Source organism: Carassius gibelio, chromosome A15 (genome assembly GCF_023724105.1).
Source record: "Carassius gibelio isolate Cgi1373 ecotype wild population from Czech Republic chromosome A15, carGib1.2-hapl.c, whole genome shotgun sequence".
NCBI classification, from domain to species: Eukaryota; Metazoa; Chordata; class Actinopteri; order Cypriniformes; family Cyprinidae; genus Carassius; species Carassius gibelio.
Genome location: NC_068385.1, coordinates 19,437,654 through 19,454,699, shown reverse-complemented (window position 1 = coordinate 19,454,699; position 17,046 = coordinate 19,437,654).

The window sequence follows — 17,046 nt, the reverse complement described above, 5'->3', positions numbered from 1 at the left end:
TGAATCCGGTGTGTTTGATTAAGGACACATGGACCAGGGATGTGTTTGTGAAACCCTGTGTTAATGTATGTTACACTTTGGAACAGCTAAGAAAGAGTCAGTTCTCATTTCATAAAACAGTTTTTTGCTATCTTTGAGCAATAATATGTTAGTGGTAATATGGCCAAACCCCTCTGCTCTGCAGACCTTTCTAACACATTATAACCATACAAATACACAAATCGTTTGTAAGTATGAATATTCCTTATTTTAGTGTAAGTGTCCTGCTTATATCTGTTTATGTTTCCTTTTTAAGAAAGAAACAGTGCCTATTTTTCTGGACAAAAAACAAAAAAACAAAAAAAACTTTCTATATCACATTAAAAGTAAATAACCAGGAATTTTAAATGCTTATTTTGGACTTTGCAGCGTAATACTGCCTTAATATATAGATATAAATACAGTTCATTTCCAGATAAAAATAATGCTTTCAAGTTTTGAACAATTCCTGAATATGTAGTTAATTTTATTTTTATTTTATTTTTTAACCAGGGAAGTCATTAAAAACAGGTTATTATTTTCAACAACAGCCTGGTATGAGAGTTAATGTCTCTTGAAAGACATACAAAAATACATTACAATACAAAAAAAATAAAAAATAAATAGGCTACATCTTTTAGACAGATTTTTTTTTTTTTTTATATCTACAGCAATTTAATTCACACATGATTATTTTTACACATCCTGTGGTTCTGAATGGTGGGTACAAAGGTTGCAAACTGGTGTTCACACTGTGACAACTGCTGCTTGTGTAGACATTGTGATGGCGTGAAGAGATGAATATGTGTTTAGAGCTGTGAAGTTTTGAAAAACTTTTAGACAGTGTTCTTATGTTGATGATATGTGGCTACTATAATGCTTTTTATTTTCTAAGCAATTAAGAAAAGCTGTAATAATGTGAGAGATTTATGTATAAAAACATTAACCACATGTATGTGCATTAGTAATACTGATGCTCAGTGTCATTCTGCATGAAAAATAATTAAACAAGATCTGAAACACATTGATGCCAGCTTCTCTTTCCACTGTTTTAACATTATATGATATGACAGCCAAGTACACTGTCAGAAATAGGGGTACAGTAGGAGTCCATTTCTGTCCCCCAAGGTACAATCTACACTAATGTACCCCATAGGGCTTATTATTGGACCTCAAGGTACATGTATGTACCTTTTTGAGGGTCAAAAAGGTACATATATGTACCGTTTCTTTTAAAGTTTAAGGTACAATTTGTAGAGCCAGTCCTGATTGGCTGCTTGAATCTAAAAGAACATCCGGTTTCTTCTGTTTCTTTCTTTTGGCGGAGACGAAGTCATAACACGGTTACGCATGGTCATCAGAGGAGGAACCAAGTCATTCCTTCCAAGTCACAAACAACTCTCAAGCTAAATCCCTTAAATCCCTTAAATCCCTCTCAAGCTAAGTCCTTAAAGAGTTAAAGTTAATGAGATAATTAAGTGACTAATTAAATGAAGATTGTGCATGAATGATTAACATCTGCTGTTATTAAGAATTACAGAGGATCAGATGTTGATGTTTTATGTACCCTATGCCAAGGGTACAAAAGCTGTACCCTTGAGGGTACACTCTCAGAAAATAAAGTACATAATTGTACCTTTAGGTAGAAGTAACCGAGGTCGAGATGTACTGCATTCTGAGTCTATTCCATTGTTTTGGTAAAATCAAGTATCTCTTTAACATAGACACCATGTGGATCCTTTGTAGAAAAAAATGTTGAATCCTTTGTTCTATGAGCGTCACTTTCATGCATGCAGTGTCAAGGCTGATAAAAAAGGACTATACTGAAACCAGAAGATGAAATGGATTTTCAGGCAAATTACACTCACTCAGTAGATGATCATTTCTATGTTATAGTTAAACATTATTTTTTAAAGTGAAAAGGATTTAGTAAATTCTGATTTTAATTCAGCATGTGTGTTTATATATATACAAATCCTGCCAAGGGTACAAAAGCTGTATCCTTGAGGGTACAGCCCCAGTGACCAGCTATTGTACCCCTAAAGGTACAATTATGTACTTTATTTTCTGAGAGTGTAAGCTGACCCCTACTCAGAATTCGTTGTCTGCATTTAACCCATCCAAAGTGCGCGCACACACACATAACTTATTTGTTATAAGTAGTTTATTTGCTCAGTGGGCTAATTGTAAAGAAAAAGAAAAGAAAAAATGCAATACAAATCATTTATAGTATTTGCCTCAGTCCTAAAGCATATCTTTGTTTATATAAATATAAAGATTAATATTCCCTCCTACACACACACAGGGAGTAGTTGGGGGTTCAGTGTCTTGTTCAAGGACACATCAGTCACAGTATTGTCAGCCCAAGGCTCAAACCCACAGTCTTAGGGTTAGAAGTCAAACTCTCTAACCATTAGGCCACAACTTCCCCAGCGCATCCTCTTCACACTGCTCTGTTAATTCTACAGTTTAGGGTACATGTCGTGTCCACTGATTAATGTCTTTTCTAATAGTTCCTTTTCACTCTCTCTCACAAAAAATGTTATTTTATCCACCATTACTTGTCCTAGACTTTTGGGGGCTCTATAGGCCCTAAACTTATTCAGGCGGCCCCTGTCAGTGCATTCATAAAAATAAGATTAATTCCTGATTAAGAGTTTTACTTTGAACAAACAACAGTGAGTGAAAACATTCAATAATACAATAAAGAAAGAAGAAAATACAGAAATAGGACAAGTACAATAAAAAATGCACATGAAACAAATTATTTTGCCTGTAATAGCATATATGGAAAATTATATATTTTTTTACATTTATAAAAATTATTAATTGAAGAAGAGTGAATGTTTCTCTCATTTTCATTTGTTGTTCGATAAACATTAAAGTTTTACAATGAACAATTGCTAGCTAAAAATATAATGCCTGCAATTCATACCTACTCAGCATACTTGATAGGAGGTGTAAAATGATATTCCATATTAACATGTTAAAGAGGTTTAAGTTTGAAAACACATATATCCCTGTGACTAAACTGTTACTTGCTCCTTCAGCGTAGACGAATACTTTGCTTTGATGAACAATCTACATTCCCTTCCCTCTCATACAGAACCTGAGGAGGACTATCAGATGTATTCATCTCTATTCTTCGATGTGTCAGGTAGAACCTGAGTTCTTGAACATGATGTAAATGAAGGTCTAGTCCAGGTGTGTCTAAGCTTGGTCCTAGAGAACCACTGTCCTGTTGAGTTTAGCTCCAACTTGATTCAACACACCTGTTTGGAAGTTTTTTTTTTTTTATTCAGATACCTTCAACATTTCTGATATTATCACATTTGCTATAGAAAATGGTAATAAAATATGACAAGAACACAGAGTTAAACTGTAAGGCAAGGCAAGGCAAGTTTATTTATATAGCACATTTCATAGACAATGGTAATTAAAAAGTGCTTAACATAAAATAAAGTAAAATAATCATGAAGGAAAATAATAAAAAAAAAATGTAAAAAGCGATTTTAAAACTTTGGAAATGATAAAAAAAAATGTACTTATTTAAAATGAATTTAAAACAGTTAAATATAGAAAATTATTTTACATTAAAAACAATGAATAGTCCCTTTGCACGGGACGTCACCCTCTACGTGCGAATTGTGAACGCCATGATGGACAGCAGAAGAGCTATGCTGTAGGACGGACGGCAAGCCAAACGAGTACGAGTTCGTGTTCGTTCATGTAATAATTTTTTTTTTGTTTTTTTTTTGTATGTAAGCACAGTGCTGTGTTAATGGTCAAACTGTGTATTTACAATGTTAAAGTGGCTGTCAACACTAAATATTCTTATTAGGAATAAAACTGCATTGTTTCTTAACTATGCAGTAATAGCTGAATAGTTAGGCCTACTACGCTATTTACGGTACCCCTAATGGAGGAAAAAGGTAAAGATCGGTCTCCAATCCTGCGATCTCAAACTTCTCCAAATACCGTTCTTTGTGAGTACCTACCAGATGCCCTATAACGGCACGACAGCTTGTTCAATAGAAGAAGCCATAAAGTTAAGTGTTATTTATTTTAAACTGATTGAAACTTCCCGTTCGTCCACTACTATTTAGCTTTTGCTTCTGGTGATTCTGCCGTCCATCATGGCGTCGTCATGTGGTCGTAGTCACATGTTTGCAAATGGTCTGTATGTAAAATACAGTGCAATCGGTTCAGACATTGCACAGTGCTCATTCAATAAATGCAAAGCTAAACAGGTGAATTTTGAGTCAAGATTTAAATGTGACTGGTGTTTAGCACATCTGACATCTTCTGGAAGCTGATTCCAACTGTGGGCAGTATAGTAACTAAAGGCGGACTCCCCTTGTTTTGTGTGAACCCTTAGTATTTCTAACTGACTTAATCCTAATGATCTGAGTTGTCTGTTAGGCCTATATTCAGTGAATATATCTGCAATATATTTTGGTCCTAGATTATTGAGTGATTTATAAAGAAGTAAAAGTGCTTTAAAATCAATCCTAAATGTAACTGGAAACCAGTGTAAGGACCCGAGGACTGTTGAGATATGCTCAGATTTTCTGGTTTTAGTCAGAATCCTGGCAGCAGTGCTCTGAATGAGCTGCAGCTGTCTAATGGTCTTTTTGGGAAGGCCGGTGAGGAGCCCATTACAATAGTCCACCCTGCTGGTGATGAACAAGTTTCTCCAAGTCTTGACTGCAAACAAACCATCTAATTCTTGCAATGTTTTTTATATGATAGTATGCTGATTTAGTTACTGCTTTGACATGACTACTGAAACTAGGGTCTGTCTCCAGAATCTGTGAATGCCTGTGATAGGCAATTTGGTTCTTCCTCATTATTTGATATAGTTGGAGCATATACAGGCTAAACAAGAGTGGTGCAAAAAAATTACCCTTGTGGGACTCCACATGTCATGTACGTCCATTTAGACGTATGCTCTCCTAGACTCACATAATAGCCATTCCCTTCAGTATGACCTGAACCATTTGAGTACCATCCCAGAAAGCCAGAGCCAGTTTTCCAGTCTCTCTAGTAGTATGTTATGATCGACCGTGTCAAAAGCAGCACTTAGATCTAGCAACACCAGCAATGATGTTTTGCCAGTGTCAGCATTTAAGCAAATATCATTTATTACCTTACTGAGTGCTGTCTCTGTGCTGTGATGCAGTCGGAAACCTGATTGAAAATTGTCCAGGTATCCATTTGAGTTTACGTATTTGTTCAGCTGATTAAAAACTACCTTTTCTATAATTTTGCTTATAAAAGGAAGATAATATATTGGTCTATAATTGCTCAAAATGGTGTTATCAAGACTGCGATTTTTCATGAGGGACTTAACAACTGCAGTTTTCAGGGAGTTTGGAAAAGTCCCAGGAAGAAGGGAGGTGTTCACCAAGTCAAGTCAAGTCACCTTTATTTATATAGCGCTTTAAACAAAATACATTGCATCAAAGCAACTGAACAACATTCATTAGGAAAACAGTGTGACAATAATGCAAAATGATAGTTAAAGGCAGTTCATCATTGAATTCAGTGATGTCATATCTGTTCAGTTAAATAGTGTCTGTGCATTTATATGCAATCAAGTCAATGATATCGCTGTAGATGAAGTGACCCCAACTAACCAAGCCAGAGGCGAAAGCGGCAAGGAACCGAAACTCCATCGGTGACAGAATGGAGAAAAAAACCTTGGGAGAAAGCAGGCTCAGTTGGGGGTCAGTTCTCCTCTGACCAGACGAAACCAGCAGTTCAATTCCAGGCTGCAGTAAAGTCAGATTGTGCAGAAGAATCATCTGTTTCCTGTGGTTTTGTCCTGGTGGTCATCTGAGACAAGGTCTTTACATTGGATCTGTATCTGGGGCTCTAGTTGTCCTGGTCTCCGCTGTCTTTCAGGGCAGTAGAGGTCCTTTCTAGGTGCTGATCCACCATCTGGTCTGGATATGTACTGGATCCGGGTGACTGCAGCGGCCCACTGATCTGGATACAGACTGGATCTGGTGGCTACGGTGACCTCGGAACAAGAGAGAAATAGACAAATATTAGCGTAGATGCCATTCTTCTAATGGCAAGTACTAATGGAAAGTACATCGGGTGTTATGGGAAGTGTTCCCAGTTCCGGTTTACCTAATTAATGCAGCCTAAAAATCCTTTAACGGATTTGGATATTAAAAGCATATTAGTATTTTATGTGTATGCCAGGTTAAAGAGATGGGTCTTTAATCTAGATTTAAACTGCAATAGTGTGTTTGCCTCCCGAACAATGTTAGGTAGGTTATTCCAGAGTTTAGGCGCCAAATAGGAAAAGGATCTGCCGCCCGCAGTTGATTTTGATATTCTAGGTATTATCAAATTTCCTGAGTTTTGATAATGTAGCGGACGTAGAGGAGTATAATGTAAAAGGAGCTCATTCAAATACTGAGGTGCTAAACCATTCAGGGCTTTATAAGTAATAAGCAATATTTTAAAATCTATACAATGTTTGATAGGGAGCCAGTGCAGCGATGACTGGACCGGGCTAATATGGTCATACTTCCTGGTTCTAGTAAGAACTCTTGCTGCTGCATTTTGGACTAGCTGTAGTTTGTTTACTAAGCGTGCAGAACAACCATCCAATAAAGCATTACAATAATCTAACCTTGAGGTCATAAATGCATGGATTAACATTTCTGCTTTTGACATTGAGAGAATAGGCCGTAATTTAGATATATTTTTGAGATGGGAAAATGCAGTTTGAAACGTGGCTTTCTAAGGAAAGATTGCAATCAAGTAGCACACCTAGGTTCCTAACAGATGATGAAGAATTGACAGAGCAGCCATCAAGTCTTAGACAGTGTTTTAGGTTATTACATGCAGAGTTTTTAGGTCCTATAATTAACACCTATGTTTTTTCAGAATTTAGCAGCAAGAAATTACTCGTCATTCAGTTCTTTATATCGACTATGCATTCCATTAGTTTTTCAAATTGGTGTTTCACCGGGCCACAAATAAATATAGAGCTGAGTATCATCAGCATAACAGTGAAAGCTAACACCATGTTTCCTGATGATATCTCCCAAGGGTAACATATAAAGCGTGAAGAGTAGCGGCCCTAGAACTGAGCCTTGAGGTACTCCATACTGCACTTGTGATCGATATGATACATTTTCATTCACTGCTGCGAACTGATGGCGGCCATGTAAGTACGATTTAAACCATGCTAATGCACTTCCACTGATGCCAACAACGTGTTCAAGTTTACGCAAAAGAATGTTGTGATCAATTGTGTCAAACATAGCACTAAGATCCAATAAAACTAAAAGAGAGATACATCCACGATCAGATGATAAGAGCAGGTCATTTGTAACTCTAAGGAGGGCAGTCTCAGTACTATGATACGGTCAAAATCCTGACTGGAAATCCTCACATATACCATTTTTCTCTAAGAAAGAATATAATTGTGAGGAATACCACCTTTTCTAGTATCTTGGACAGAAAAGGGAGATTCGAGATTGGTCTATAATTAACTAGTTCTCTGGGTCAAGTTGTGGCTTTTTTATGAGAGGCTTAATAACAGCCAGTTTGAAGGTTTTGGGGACATATCCTAATGACAATGAGGAATTAATAATAGTCAGAAGAGGATCTATGACTTCTGGAAGCACCTCTGTTAGGAGCTTAGATGGTATAGGGTCTAACATACATCTTGTTGGTTTAGATGATTTAACAAGTTTATACAATTCTTCCTCTCCTATAGTAGAGAATGAGTGGAACTGTTCCTCAGGGGGTCTATAGTGCACTGTCTGATGTGATACTGTAGCTGTCGGCTGAATGGTTAAAATTTTATCTCTAATAGTATCGATTTTAGAAGTAAAGTAGTTCACAAAGTCATTACTGCTGTGTTGTTGGAAAATGTCAACACTTGTTGTAATTAAGCCATTGTATTGGATAAATACCTGGGCCCATATCCATAAAGAATCTTAATGCAAAAAGTAGCTCCTAGTGACAAAATTCTAAGAAAATTCGTAGAAATGTGGGCGTTTACTCTTAAAATTAAAGAAAAAATCCTTGTAAAGAAAAAAATAATTCAGAAAGCATCTTAACCCTTAAAAGAGGTCTTAAGGTCAAACTTGTTAGGAGCACAGACGAGGACTTTTAAGAGGCTTAAGAGTTTCTTCAGCAGAGGAGAAAATGACAGAAAGACGAAGAGGCAGAAGAAATGTGTTGCAAACAATGGATGACAGGGAGCAAATTAGATGCTATAGATTAGATAGTGTCTATCACATTTTAAAAGTTTTAAAATTGTTTGTTTTATTTTTGTTATTATTTTTCTTCATGATTATTTTACTTTCTTTTATGTAAAGAACTTTGCATTACCATTGTGTACGAAATGTGCAATATAAATAAACTTGCCTTGCCTTGCCTAGATTGTTCAGCGATCATGTTTGTGAATGATCTTATTAGAGACGTGCTAAAATCTCCGAAACAGCGCAGAAATGCCATAGCGCCAGAAATTAAAGTAATCACTACATTACGATATTTGGCAACTGGGAAAATGCAACAATGCAATAGTGATGATTTGGGTCTGTCACAACCTTATGTAAGCAGAGTGATCACACAAACAATTACAGCACTTTCAGAACATCTTATTGTGCCGCAGTTCATTTAGTTTCCACTGGACATTCCCTCAAAAAACTGCATTTATGAATATAGCAGGCTTATAGGTGTGCACACTGCACAAGCAGGGGGAATGAACCATTAATAGTTTGTGCTATACGCTCCCATGTCTGCTTCCTGTCCCTTGCTGTGACACCCGGCCCGAATTATCCTTTAAGAATGGCCTTGTGTTCATCCACTAACTGGGCTAACAGTAAACACTGTTTGGCTTTCTCGTCCTTCTTGGTTTTGATCCCATGTTTGATACATTAAAACAAACATTCAAACCGCCACTTCAATCACTGTAATTGGAAAGAGTGAAACAATTTGTATCATTCTAAGCCAATCAAATACCTTATAGGAAATTAAAAGCATGGTAAATAAAAAAAATGATTTATATACACACATATTATGTGTGTGTGTGTGTGTGTGAGAGAGAGAGAGAGAGAGAGAGAGAGAGAGAACGGTTAAATAGGAAAAATTACGCATGTAAATTCAAAGTGAGAATTAGAATAGACCCTATACTTAAAATCACTCTTTTTTATTTCCTTCTTGGACAACCAAACAATCACTGTCTTCAAAAGATTGTGTCATACATAGCAACAGGGTCAACCCCGCCTCTTCACTAAGATAAAAGTTTTTGTCTTTTCCTTACTCAGAGTTGCTCTCAGATCGATCCCGAATCGCTCTTAAGCCAAGACTCCTACATAAAAGTTTTTAAGCTAAATTAAGAGTTTTCTGAGAGGATTCTTAGAATCTTTATGAATACGGGCCCTGGGATTATGTTTGTTTTCTTCTAAAAGAGAAGAAAAGTAATCAGATCTAGCAGTTTTTAATGTGTTTCTGTAGGATAGGTTACTTTTTTCACCAAGCAATACGAAATACCTCTAGTTTTGTTTTCCTCCAGCTGCGCTCCATCTTTCAGGCTGCTCTCTTTAGGGTGCGAGTATGCTCATTATACCATGGTGTCAAACTGGTTTCCCTAACCTTCCTTAAGTGTAAAGGAGCAACTGTGTTTAAAATGCTAGAAAAGAGAGAGTCCATAGTTTCTGTTAAATCATCAAGTTGTTCTGAGGTTTTGGATATGCTAAGGAATTTGGATACATCAGGAAGATAACTTAAAAGCAGTCTTTTGTGGTAGAAGTGATGGTTCTTTCATACTTGTAATAAGAAGTAGAATTTAAAACTTTGGCTATATGAAGTTTGCACAAAACTAAATATTGATCTCAGATATCATCACTTGGCTGCATAATTTAAACACTATCAACATCAATTCCATCTGACAGTATTAAATCTAGAGTATGATTTCGACAATGAGTAGGTCCTGAAACGTGTTGTCTAACACCAATAGAGTTCAGAATGTCTATAAATGCTGATCCCAATGCATCTTTTTTTTTCATTATCAACATGGATATTAAAATCACCAACTATTAAAACTTTATCTGCAGCCAGAACTAACTCGGATGTAAAATCACCAAACTCTTTAATAAAGTCTGTATGGTGGCCTGGTGGCCTGTATACAGTAGCCAGTACAAACATAACAGGGGATTTATCATTAACATTTGTTTCTCTGGATAATGTTATATTTTCCAAATGAGTTATACTTGAAGCCTGCCCTCTGAGAAATCCTGAAAACGTTGTTATAAATTGAAGCAACTCCTCCCCCTTTGCCTTTTAGACGCGGCTCGTGTTTATAACAATAATCTTGGGGGGTTGACTCATTTAAAATAATGTAATCATCAGGTTTTAGCCAAGTTTCTGTCAAACAGAGCACATCTATATTATGATCAGTTATCATATTATTTGCAAAAGTGTTTTCGTAGAAATGGATCTGATATTCAATAAGCCAAGCTTTATCATTTGTTTATCCATATTGCATCTGTTTTTTATTTGTTGAACCTCAATTAAATTGTTAACCTTAACTTGGTTTGGACGTTTTTTTGTATTTTCTAGTTCGGGGAACAGACACAGTCTCTATAGTGTGATATCTAGGTGAAAGAGTCTCTATGTGCTGAGAATTAACTGACCTCTGTGACGGGAGGCAGCTAGCAGACGGTCGGTTTAGCCAGTCTGTCTGCTTCCTGACCTGGGCCCCAGTTAGTCAAGTATAAACACTAAGACCATGTGCCATATTTCTAGACAGAAGAGTGGCGCCACCCAAGGAGGAATGAAGACCATCTCTTTTAAACAGGTCAGGTCTGCCCCAAAAGCTCGTCCAATGGTCTATGAAACCTATGTTATTCTGTGGGCACCACTTAGACATCCAGCCATTGAGTGATGACAATCTGCTATGCATCTCGTCACCAGAGTAAGCAGGGAGGGGACCAGAGCATATTACAGTGTCTGACATAATGTTATTTTTAGTAACTAGAGCACATTCATCAGGTTTCTCAGTGGGTGAATCACTGAGTGGGGAGAACCTGTTTAATGTTTTGATTGGAACAGAAGAGCGGTGTTTTGACCCACGACTATGCTGCCTCACCGTCACCCAGTTGCCCTGCTGCAGGGGCTCTGTTGCCGGATCCGAACAATGTACAGGAGTCCCTGAGCTAGACACATCCAAAGCCGTATCTAGAGCCCTAACATTCTTACTGTCCTCATTTAAAGTTTAGATGCGTGTCTCTAATTCTGAAATCTTCTCTGTCAGCCTAACTATTTCCCTGCATTTACCACATGTGAATCCCTCATCAGCGACAGAGATAGATAAACTGTACATGGGACAAGAGGTGCAAATAATGATAGCAAGAGAAGCCATTACTCACCATGCTTGATGAAATATTAACACAGTTGTTTGATGAACTTGAGAAAAACTGGATCGAGAGAGAGGAGAGGAGAAAAGAAAACAGCGATAGGTTCGAATGAAAACACTAATGACAAGCTAACGAGTGCTAACGCTTTGCAGGTGTCCTGCACTCACGGATATAAAATAAAAGTGAACGATCAAATTAATCTGATAAGATTGATCGATAATATCAGAAATATGGTGTGAATTAAGTTATATTTTACCACTTTAAAAAAACTGAGAGTGATAGTAAGATAAAGATTCTAGAGAAAACAGGAAGTAGAGAAAACACTGTCCAACAGCGACACCCGCAGTCAGGAGTAGTCTGATCTCTTCTTCTAAGAGATCTGCTTCTAAACAATTAAGCACACTTGAAAAAAGATGTTGGAAGTGTGTCAAGATAGCAGGTTGATGATTTAAGGTGCTGTACTATTTCTTCCAAAATTTTGCTATCAATTGCTTCAAAAGTAGACATAGTATATTTTTTTATATTGTGGCCAAATCTGTCTGACCTCTGCATTGCTTGAGGATGTGCCAATCGCCTTCCTGATATTGATGGTCTTCTCAGAAAAGAAGGAAGCAAACTCATTGCATTTGCTGTCTGAGAGCATTTCACTGGGAATCTGACTTGGGGGGTTTGTCAGTCTCTCACTAGTGGCACAAGTACGAGTGTTGTTTAAGTTACTGTTTATAAGGTTTGGGAAGAAATTCTGTCTAGCTGTGGCTAGTTTCACATTAAAAGCATTAAGGCTGTCTTCATCAGAGGTGGACACTACAGGAGTCAGAAAGTAAAAGTCATGCCATATGTTTATTCCACCCATGAACTCAGCAGCTGATTTCACCAGAGGAGGAATCAAGTCATTTCTTCCAAGTCACCAACAAATCTCAAGTTAAATCCCAAGTCCTCAAAGAGTTAAAGTTAATGAGCTAATTAAGTGACTAATTAAATGATGATTGTGCATTAGTGATGAACACCTGTTGTTATTGAGAATTACAGAGAATCGGATGTCAATGTTTTATTGGTTAAAATGATGCCTCCATCATGGAGATAAGTGTTTGATTTAGTTGTGCTCTTGATCCTTGATTTGTTGTGCTAGATCTCTATCTGTAACGAACATATGTGGTGTTGTAGAGAGGAGAGATCAGTGGTATACAATGAACATAAAGGCACAGCTGGTGATTATATTAAAAATAATGTGTTTTTTCACACGTTTAGATTTTGAATAGTTGTCCCAGTGAAACTACAGCACACAAACAAGGTACTACCACATTTACAGAGACTTTAAATCTGTGTGCCACATACAAGAATTTGAACTCCAGTGCTTTTTAGACACACACATATATCAAGAACCAGCATATGAATCTTTGCAATGACAAAATGCTTCATGTTGCAATACATGAAAAACTCCCATAATGCACTGCAGTATACATAATTCTTATTAAATCATAAATAATTATTTTCATTTTAATATTGAAGTAATATGGGGGCAACACATAATAAAATATCACTTTTTTTATGAAAAATACATTTGTATCAAGATCATATTGTAATCAAAAGCATAAATTACCTGCTAGTTTGTTTCTGCATTGCACAAATGTTTGCTGTGAAAGAATAATGCATTTGTTTAGATGCAAACTTATCAAAACTGTTAAAAGGCTCAAGAGTCCAAATGAAGCAAATACTGACCACAATTATGGTGACAAAGTTATTTTTTATTATCCTTCCAACTGATTTCATCCAAGGCTGTGCTTAAAGTCCGTTATAGCTCTTGTGTTTCTCTTTCCTTCAGTGATGTTGATTGTTAACAGCAGGTGTGCACAATCTTCATTTAATTAGTCACTTAGTTATCTTATTAACTTTAACACTTTGAGGACTTGGGATTTAACTTGAGACTTGGAAGGAATGACTTGACTCCTCCTCGGATGAAATCAGCTGCTGAGTTCATGGGTGGAACAGACATATGGCAGGACTTTTTGACTCCTGAAGTGTCCACCTCTGGAGAGCAGGGGGGTTTTCCTGAAGTCTACTAACCAGACTGACTTAATTTCTGTTAGACATCTACAAAAGATTTTATTGAGAATTAACAGAGGTTTAACTCTAATGTGTGTACAAACCATGTGTTGCTGCAGCATGAGATCTAGCAATATTACAAGAAAGTTAGAAGACTTTAAAGAGCATGAAAAAGTCAATCTATGAAAAAAAGTAATAATTAATAACTATTATGAAGGTAACTGACACCAACTATAACTTTAATGTTTCACCAAATTCAGCTCAGACCTTCAGACTCATCTGACTCACATTGCTGTATAACTGGTCAGACGTAACTTCCCAAAAAATCCTGTTGGATTTTGTTATATGAGCAATGAAGGCCTTAATATTTAATGTCCACGAAAGTTTTAAAAAACCCAGTCTACTCTTTTTCTACTCTTTTTTTTTTTTTTTACTTTTTCAGTTTAAATGACAAATAAATACATGAATTCCATGTTTACTGCCATGAATATGCCATATCTGTACAAGCATAAACTTCACAAGCTGTACATTTACTTAACTTCCCATTCTGACATTTTCAGTCTACCTCCAAGTTTATTTAAAGACTGTTTATTCACACTGCTTTATGCATTTAATGTTTGTCTTTCTGGAACTTTTATATTTTATATTTTTAAGCTTTATATTTTAAGCTGTACTAGGTGTTGATAAATCACAGATTAGTTCTGTTGTAAAAGCCAGTTTCTTTCAACTGAGACTGTTCCCACATAGCAACATTGTTTCGGCCCAGATCTGGCCAACACGGAAAGATGATCTGGCCCACATGCAGCATGGAATGATGGCCCTTGGGTGGAGCGCTCCTGTTTGCCAGATTTGAGCCACAAGCAGGCCATAGCAATGCCACAAAGCTGTTTGTGGAATTGTTTAATCCTTCTCTGCTGAGATCTTGAGAGATTGAATGTCTTTTATCTTCAGTTGATTTCATCTAAGGTTGTGGCTGAAGTCAGTTGTAATTCTTGTGTTTCTGCTCATCTCTTTTTCTGTTCTCTTTTTTCCTTCAGTGATTCTGCTTGTTAACAGGCTTATTAAGGCTGAAATTACTTCATATTTAATATATACACATATTTTGTGGCTCAGATAAGGTCCAGTTCTGGTTAATTTCTTTACTCTTGGCTGACATGTGGCATTGCTATGGCCTGCTTGTGGCTCAAATCTGGCAAACAGAAGCGGTCCGCCCAAGTGCCATCATTCCACGCTGCATGTGGGCCAGATCATCTTTCCATGGGTGCCAGATGTGGGCTGGATCTGGGCCGACACAATGTTGCTATGTGGGTTGGCTAAAATCAAGCCCTACCCGCCACGTAATGAGTTTTAAAGTGTAATTCATGGTTTTATAACATCAAGACTAGACTACTGTATGGTTTGGATAAGTCATCTCTTCAGCGCTTACAGTTAGTCCAAAATGCAGCAGCTCGACTTTTAACTGGGACTAAAAACTTTGAGCACTACCATGGTGCACTCGTACAGGGTGCACGCGCCTCCGTAAGTGTGTTCAGCACTCGTGAGTGCAGAGCGTCCCACTCATTAGGGTCCCCGCAGCGGCCACACATGAAGGATCCACAGCTCGAGGCCGGGGTGCCATATCATGCCGTTCGCCTGAGACAGCAGGTCCTTCCTGAGGGGGAAACACCATAGGCAGAATCTTCACTGGAGGGAACGCGTAAAGCCTGAATTCCAGCCAACGCGCTGTCAGAGCCTCTCCCGGCAGCGGGTAGTAAGATAGCGAGGAGAACGTCTTACAGTGCGTGTTCTCACTCGTGGCAAACAAATCCACTTCCGCCCTCCCGAACCAATCCCAAATCATTTGATCTGATCCTGGGTGAAGCCTCCATCTCCTTGAGGAATCCCGTTCCTCGAAAGCATGTTCACTCCATTGTTCAGAATACCGTGGATGTGTGCCGCTCTTATGGGAAGAAAGTGTCAGTCTGCCCACAACAGGGGACTCGCTGCCTGTTTGAATAGAGCTCTGGAGCGCACGCCGGGCGATATATGTACAAGACCACAGACGTGTTGTCGGTTTGAATCAGTACATGTTGCCTCTCTAATTTCGACCGAAAGGCTAGCAGGACTTGCTCCCCAGCCTGAAGTAGACACATTCATCGAGAAAAGAACGCCTGGGCTGAACATATCCGGGCTGCTCCACGGTCTCAGAGTGTTGAGGCAACTGTGAATGACCGTAATTCGCTTGTGGACTGAAGACTATGCCCTTGGCGGAACTCGAGTTACAGCCAAAACGTAGCGGCCACATATGCAGCAGACCCAGATGGCACACTGAAAAAGTCTCCGCCATCAGTCCTAGAAGCCTCTGAAATTCCCTCAGTGAAAACGAACTGCCCGGTCTGAAACAGCACAGATTCGATGAAATTGCTCTAGAGAGAAATGAGAGAGAGAGAGATATTCACACACAGTCCCAGCGTATCCAAATGGCAAAGCATTGTTTCCACGTGACTGATTAGCACATCTCGAGTGGGCTAAAATCAGCCAATCGTCCAGATAGTTCAACATGCGCATTCAGCTCTATCTGAGGGGAGATTTCGCTCTATTGCTCCCTCTCGAGCAGACTGAGAACTTCCTGTCGCAGAGCAGGAAGGTTTTGGGGCAAAGTCAGTGACGAGACCACGCCATTGAAGCGGGGAGGTCTGCGTTTGAACTGGAGAGAATATCCGTTGTGAATTATTCCCAGTATCCAAGGTGAAACACCCAAGATAGCCCCCCTAGCATCCATGAAATGACACAGCGGACACGTTAGCTCTACGGCCACTGATGGCTTGTTTTGACCAGGGCACCGCCCCCGCGAGGCTAGAAGCACTGGCAGGACGGCGGTTCACAGTGGCCATTGTATGGTGTTGCACTCTTGCGCCCTCGAGAGGCCATTATAATTAAGGGTTGTGGCTCTGTGCTGCTCTGTGTTGGGTGCAAGAGGAAGAGAATCTCTTTTGTTAAATTTGGACACAGGCTCCTATTGTGAGTTTTTACTAACACAAACAGCATTTAAACACATATAGCAATTGTCACTCATAGTAACATGGGGGACTGATGCATCTGAACAGGGAGAGTGACACCGTGTTTTTGGGGTGTCGGCACTCTCTCGCCCTCCCAAGGCCTTTATAATCATGGGGTGTGGCTCTGCACTGCTCTGAGACAGGGCAAGTGACACAGTGTTGGGTGTAGGAGGAAGAAAAGCTCTTTTGTTGATTGTATACATGCTTCTATTGTGGAACTCACACAAACAGCATTTAAAGAGACATAGCAATCATCGCCCGTAGTAACATGGAGGACATGATGCATCTGAACAGGGAGAGTGACACCGTGTTTTTGTGGTGTGACACAGTGTTGAGTTTAAAAACTCACACAAACAGCATTTAAACACACATAGCAATCGTCGCCTGTAGGAACATGGGGTATATGATGCATTTGAACATAGCGCTTGGAGGACGAGGCCTCCAGTGCGCTCACTCTTCCACTTTATCGGCCCGTCATGGAGATGGCTCGGTGGCCAAGGATGGCGCGCTGGTTCTCTCAGGGTGCGGGTCCACAACTGACCCAGATGATTCCT